Source organism: Mus caroli, chromosome 1, assembly GCF_900094665.2.
Source record: "Mus caroli chromosome 1, CAROLI_EIJ_v1.1, whole genome shotgun sequence".
Taxonomy (NCBI): Eukaryota; Metazoa; Chordata; class Mammalia; order Rodentia; family Muridae; genus Mus; species Mus caroli.
Genome location: NC_034570.1, coordinates 92,212,703 through 92,220,438, shown reverse-complemented (window position 1 = coordinate 92,220,438; position 7,736 = coordinate 92,212,703). Strand labels below are relative to the sequence as shown.

Genomic DNA, 7,736 nt, shown 5'->3' with positions numbered 1-7,736 from the left:
GCAGTTCCTCAGAAATTTGGACATAATATTACCTGAGGACCCACCTATGCAACTCCTGGGCATATACCCAGATGATGCTCCAAAATGTAATAAGGATTCATGCTCTACTATGTTTATACCAGACTTATTTATACTACCCAGGAGATTGAAAGAACCCAGATGTCCTTCAACAGAGGAATGGATACAGGAAATGTGGTACATTTACACAATGGTGTACTACTCAGCTATCAAACATGATGAATTCATGAAGTTCTTATGCAAATGGATAGAACTAGAAAATATCATAATGCATGAGTTACCCAACTACAAAAGAAAACACATGGTATGCACTTATTGATAAGTGGATACTAGCTCAAAAGCTCCAAATGACCAAGATACTATTCACAGACCAGATGAAAACATGAACACAGACACAGAAGCAAATATGGATATAAAGTATAGAGGAGACTAAAGGAAAGGCCACCCAGACACTGTCCCACCTGGGGAAGTTTTCCATATACAGTTGCCAAACCCAGACACTATTGTGGATACCAAGACGCACATACTGAAAGGAACCTGATATGGCTGTCTCCTGAGAGAATCTTCCCTACAGGAGCCTTACAGGCTCCTGGTGAGTATTAGCAGCCAACCATTGGGTTGAGCACAGTGACCCTATCAGAGGAGTTAGAGAAGGGAATGAAGGAGTTGAAGGGGTTTTCAACCCCATAGGAAGAACAACAATATCAAACAATCAGACTCCCTAGAGCTCTCAGGGACTAAGCCATCAACAAAGGAGTACACATGGCTCCAGCTGCATATGTAGCAGAGGATGGCCTTTGCCATGTATCAAAGGAAGGCGAGGTCCTATGAAGGCTCAATAGATATCCCAGTATAGGGGAATCCAGGGTGGGGAGGTGGGAGTATGTGAGTGGGTGAAGGACAATCCTCATAGAAGCAAGGGGAGGGAGGATGTGATAGGGTATTTCCAGAAGGGAGGAAAGCCAGGAAAGGGGATAACATTTGAAATGTAAATAAAGAAAATATTCAATAGAAAAAAAGGAAGAAAAAGAAGAAATAGGGGATTCATGGAATGAGAAATAGAATAAATTTTACCTGTGGAATGGCAGCATTTGGAAACTGAAGTAGGAAGTATCATGTGGGAGAGAAAGGAATGGCAAGAGAGTGTAGGCAGAAACAAATAGAACGGGGAGCATTCAGGTGGGGGGTACAGAACCCTAATGCAGTGGAAACTTCCTGGAATCTTGGAGAGTAACCAAAGTGAGTGCTCCTAGTAATGAAGGATACCGAGTCTGAACTGGTAATATTTAGTAGTGGTGGGACAGGACTTCAGTTGGTTGAGTTGTTGACCAAGAGGGTCCCATAGAAATCCCTAAATGACCTATGCTGATGCAAGGTCAGAAGGCCACTTTTGAAAAGTGCCAGTAAGGCCCCATTGTTGAAGATAACTTTCACATAGCTCTAGTAAGGTGGAGATGGTGTCTGCATGGAACATTTACACATAAATTCTAGCCTCTTTGATACAGAAGGCATTCCACAGCATACAGAAATAGAAAGCCAGACACACTTCAACCAAATAATCCTTAACCTACGATCTTTCCTGGCTGTAAATTGTGCTACAGAAATGGTAGTAGGCAATTTGTAGGAGTGAGCAGCCAGTGTTTGGTTTAATTTGAGGCCCATACTATGATAGGGAGACCATGCCCTACACTGTTGGGTGGCCAGGAACCAGGCACTGCATAATCAAATGACTAAGGTTATATCCAAACAGGACAGGACTGGCACTATGTATATACTGTAAATTTTGCTTTAGCAAACACGTAAAAACAGTGTTATGGGTAGAAACTCATCAGTATGAACAAAACAAGACCAAGTTGCATGTGCCCAATATGACTCTAAGCATGCCTCTTTTTATATTATGCAAAACAAGCTTATGTTATTTAAGATGCATTTTTACCTTCAAATGCAAAATTAAAGTAATAAACTAGCAACCCATTTTTGTCTCCAGACAGTGTTCCTCTGTTGAGTTTACTCTGTGTTGCTATGTGTTATAATGCTGTATTATAGCCTCCAAGGTCTGGTTGCCTGCAGGGATGAGAGAATCCTCATATACATCAAGTAATTCTATGTGACATTGCTCCTTAATTTAAAATAAGTGGTTATATAAAGATGCCAATAGCTTATAGCTGAGCAGAAGAGAAGTAGGTAGGGTTTTCCCAGGCTTGGGGGCTGAGGAGAACCACGAGAGAAAGAGGGGTTGGGGGAGGAAGTGGGAGGGGGAGAGGGAGAGAGGGGAGAGAGAGAGAGGGAATAAGGAGAAAGGAGAAGATACCATGGGGAACAGGATCATACAATTGGCCATGAGGGCTGTCCCCTTGGAGTGAGAGTTGCCAGGCAGAATATGGAAAGACATATCTCAGGGTAATTGTCAGTGAAGTAGACATAATATCATAGAGGACAGATATCTGTCCAGCTCTAGTACTTATTAGGGCTTATTATAAATAAAAAAAAAAAATCTTGTGTCTTTTATTTGGTAAGTGATCATAGGTGGGGTAGAAATGCCGATTGAGATTAAATACTTATTACTATATTCCTTTCTATTCTTTCTATTACTTTCTATTAGTTAAAGGCAGTATCAGTTCAGATAATCTGTCTCAAGGGTATGAAATTATAGTTGCTGTCTTTCACCAGGAGCATTTTTAAAACCCTGGAGATTCACTTATCCTGTACCTTAAATATATATTCTGGGTGCTAGTTTGTGCTTCGGCAGAGGAGGTACTTAGAGCCAACAAGAATTTATTTGACTCTCAGAGCTCATGTAATAGGTTATACACAAGAGGCAGAGACAGATTGTAGGGGGAAAGTTGGCTAGCTAAACTAGTCCGAATTTTTGAACTGTAGGTCCAGAAAGATACCTTAAAGTGAATAAAATAAGAGAGAATATGCCACTCTATATCAACCACAAGCCTGCACATTTATGTGTAAAGATGTGTACACATAGACTCTCAAATTCTGAACATGCATGAACAAGCAAATTATATGCAAAATAAATCACTAGCTATAATCTCTTTGACTATTTCCTATAGTCATTTTCATAGGCTATTTGTGGCTGTATTCTACCTGAGAGATGTCAGAATATGCTTCATGGATCAAGTCCGTATATATCTCACATTTCTAGTTGTGCTCAAATTAATCTTTGACCTTTGAAGACACTGCTACTCTTTTACTTCTCCCAACATTGCAGTGCTGTCTCTCTTATCTCTCTTTAGGCTTGAGGCAGCAGCAGATACCCTGTCAATCTATATGGTGATTCTAAGTTATGGTCCTCAACATTCATTAACATATTACTTAGTTTGATTTAGGGATCTCTGCCACTAAGAATTGTGCATTTATTTACATATATTATTTCATATTTTTCTTTCTTTCCTAGAGGATTAAATAGTCTAATTCCTGAGAAGTTATTTTCTTCACCTGATCCTGAGGTGGTTCTTGTACTTTCCATAAGGCTTTATGGATACGTACATGACTGTGTGTTTCTTTTTTTAATTATTAGATATTTTCCTCATTTACATTTCAAATGCTATCCTGAAATTCCCCTATACCCTCCCCCTGCTCACCAAACAAACCACTCCAGCTTCCTGGCCCTGGCATTCCCCTGTACTTGGGCATATAATCTTTACAAGGCCAAGGACCTCTCCTACTAATGATGGCTGACTAGGCCATCTTCTGCTACATATGCAGCTAGAGACACGAGCTCTGGGGGTACTAGTTGGTTCATATTGTTGTTCCTCCTATAGGGTTGCAGACCCCTTCAGCTCCTTGGGTACATTCTCTAACTCCTCGATTGGAGGCCCTGTGATCCATCCAATAGATGACTGTGAGCATCCATTTCTGTATTTTCCAGGCACTGACATCGCCTCAAAAGAGACAGCTATAATCAGGGTCCTATCAGCAATATCCTGCTGGCATATGCAATAGTGTCTGGGTTTGGTGGTTGTTTATGGGATGGATCCCTTGGTGGGACAGTCTCTGGGTGGTCCTTCCTTCCATCTCAGCTCCAAACTTTGTCTCTGTAACTCCTTCCATGAGTATTTGTTCCCCATTCGAAGGAGGAATGAAGTAGCCACACTTTGGTCTTCCTTATTCTAGAGTTTCATATGTTTTGCAAATTGCATCTTGGGTACTCTAAGTTTCTGGGCTAATATCCACTTATCAGTGAGTATATATCATGTGTGTTCTTTTGTGATTGGTTACCTCACTCAGAATGATATCTTTCAGATGCATCCATTTGCCTAAGAATTTCATAAATTCATTGTTTCTAATAGCTAAGTAATATTCCATTGTGTAAGTGTACCACATTTTCTGTATCCATTCCTCTGTTGAGGGACATCTGAGTTCTTTCTAGCTTCTGGCTATTATAAATAAGGCTGCTATGAACATAGTGGAGCATGTGTTCTTTTTACAAGTTGGAACATCATCTGGGTATATGCCCAGGAGAGGTATTGCTGGATCCTCTTATAGTACTATGTCCAATTTTTTGAGGACCCCACCAGACTGATTTCCAGAGTGGTTGTACCAGCTTGCAATTCCACCAGCAATGGAGGAGTGTTCCTCTTTCTCCACATCCTCGCCAGCATCTGCTGTCACCTGAATTTTTGATCTTAGCCATTCTGACTGGTGTGAGGTGGAATCTCAGGGTTGTATGGAGGAATATTGATGTTGTGACTAACGTGAGGTCACAGCTACCAGAGATGGTGGTGGTCACTCCAGGAGCTGGAAACTGTCTAAGCAAGGTTGAGGTTGTCTGGTGCCCACATACAGCTCAATTTTATGACTATGCCCATTTATGGATGAAGAAAAAGGAGTAAAGGGATGCCCTGTGTAAGAGGCATATAAAGCTGCTCACTTGAGGTGGCCACCTGGAGGAAATCCTAGGAGAATACCAAATATCAGTTTGATGTCTTTTATTGAGAGAAGAGCACTCAGCAGAAAATCTAAGTAGGTTCAGTACAGCCTATTCTATGGCACTTGCTGGATGGGCTGAATTCCAGTGTGCTTACATATGGGACTATTGAGGCAGGGAAGACACATATAATACAGGGTAGCTCAGAACAACATGGAGTGATTCCTTAGTCTCTCATAGACCTCCTGCAGATAACAAGGGAAGAAAGTGCTGAAGACTGGCCATGGAACATTTCTGTCAGGATGTTCTATTTAGAGGTCTACCAGGAAAAGGTATTAGACCCCTTAGATCTTGCATCAGGAGACCTAGTGATATGAGAAGACTGTTGAGGGAATATCCTGATTCCAGGTCTCACCCAGAACCCCAATACTTGCTTCTCTGACTTTGAGCAGTACTTCTGCCAGCCTGTAGAAATCAAGTTGTAGGAGCTACTCTGCTTAAGCAGTGCTCTTCCCATATCATTCAATGCTCTTTATCAAGGTGGATCAGCATGAACATTTGACTCTGTTTCACCAGTGGAAAGGAAAACTCTACCATATTGATTTGTTTGGTTCAGAGGACAACCACAACAAGGGAACCAGTGCATTCAACTCAAAGAGATTGGAGCCATCAACACCTGCTCCTTGTACTAGGCAAAGTGGAGGTTGCATTATATTAGTGCTCCCCTCATATATTATACTGGGACAGAAAACTCATTTGCCTATTGTCAGACTCTCTGGGAGGCTCATCCCATAGCATCATTATTGCCTACACTGCTCCTGAAAGACATTTTTACTTGGAATCAATCTGAGCATTGAACTTCACTGCTAGGTCCAAGGAGCTGATTAATTGGCCTTTCACCAATGGGAGTCTACAGCCTCATGCCTACATACCTGTTAAGCTTTGGCAAAAAGAACTTCTAAGCCCATCAAAGGTAAAGAAAGCCAAAGGTCTTGTAGAAGAATCAATTGGGAGCCCTAATTCTACAGCAGTTTTATCAACTGCCTCCCAGAAACTAAGCCTCTTATAGAAGCTAAGCAATATGGATCCAGTTGTGTTGGAGAAGTTCCTGAGTTTATATCATTTGTTGGGATCCCAGGGGAACAAGAAGGTATATCTCTACTGAATACCCCAAAGCAAGAAAAGGATGGTACTCATTAAGACAGTGTAGGAAAAGAACTTGGAGATTGAGAGACTTAAGGTGAAGTAGAAAGAACTATAGGCAAAGGTGTTGGCACAGGAGAAAAAAATAACAGTCTCATGATTTCCAGCCCTCTCCCACTTGTATAAACACAGTGGCAAAACCTCAGAAAAAATTGTGGTGATGACTCTGCAACTGATTCAGAAGCAGGCAGAAGCCTCAAACACAATTTACTTTCTAAAAAACACAACAAAAATAAGCCATCACATGTGTCAGAGGCTATGGAAAAGGCTGAAGACTGCTGGAAGCTACAGATTAGCCTAGAGTTACTAGCACTTGACACAAACAACTATTGGATCTTTTGAATGAAGGCTCAGCTCAGGATCTTTGCACGTTGTATCATACTGGCCAGAAGAAGGCCTAGTTCACTGGGGGCTGGAGGGATCTCCATGGCCCCTTTAGGGAACTGGAGGACTTGGAACAGCAGGAAGGCATCTCTGGGAAGCAGTTAAAGTCTTTCCTTGGGCTTGGCTGCTGGCCAGCACTGTGGTCCCTCTTGATGACCAGCCCTCAACATTAACGTTTTCTTGTGCATGCATTCTTGTACACACTACCATCTTACATACACACAGATACCAATAATGATAATTTTAAAAAATAATTTTAACTTTTTCTTTCATGACCAGATTCTTCAGAATATATCTTCAGTGGGGCAATGAAATCAGCAAGCTAACACCTTTGTAAAACAAATGATTGGTTTAGCCATCTGTCTACCTAATATTTACCATGGAGGTATGATACTGCCTGATAGTTGTGTGCTTAGTTCTGAGATTTTAAATTAGATTAAAATGAATTTTCCCTCTGGGTTCCCTTGTACACCATAAAGCATAGAAACACTGAAGATGATTTGAAAGTCTAAATCTATAAATAAATTTAGAGTTATGAAGAATACTGGGCAATGTGAACATTTTATTATTCAATATATTTTTCTGTTGGCAGATCTACTTATTCCAAAAGATGCACGTTCCTTTAAACCTCAGGAACATTTAATATTACATACTTTAAAGCTCTCTTTATCTATATTAGTGGGCTTAAGCACTCAACAAATAAGGAAATGAGATCATTGGTGAAAACATAAGATGTTGAAAAAGGAAAATCCAAGACTCTGGAGGGAACCAGAGACAAGGAATGCCACAGAAGCACCTTCAATGGTCATTTTTCCCCCATATTTTGTGTGGAGTGACACATCTGTTTTGGGAGCTTGGGTGGATAGCTCAGCAGTTAAGAACACATGCTGCTGTTGTAGATGACCAGAATTCAGTTTCCAGGACTCACATATCAACTCACACCATGTGTAATTCTTGCTACAGTGGATTAGATGCCCTCTTCTGGCTTCTATGTACAAATGCTCACATGTGAACATACATACAATCACAAACACCAATATAGACAAAAATAAGTCTTAAAAATATGTATATCAAGTGGATAGTGATAGTGGTGCACACACATTTAACCCCAGCACTCAGGAGATAGTGGATCTGTGAGTTTGAGTTTAACCTGACCAACACAGTAAGTTCCAGGGCAGCCAATGGTCTTACAGAGCAACTTTGTGTCAAACAAACAAACAAACAAACAAACAAACAAAATCTCCATGGG

At 40.9% G+C, this 7,736-nt stretch overlaps 1 pseudogene; it reads left to right on the top strand.

Annotated features, from left to right (window-relative positions):
• The first annotated feature begins 1,373 nt into the window (after positions 1-1,373).
• LOC110295692 lies at positions 1,374-6,640 on the top strand (annotated as a pseudogene).
• The last annotated feature ends 1,096 nt before the right edge of the window (positions 6,641-7,736 follow it).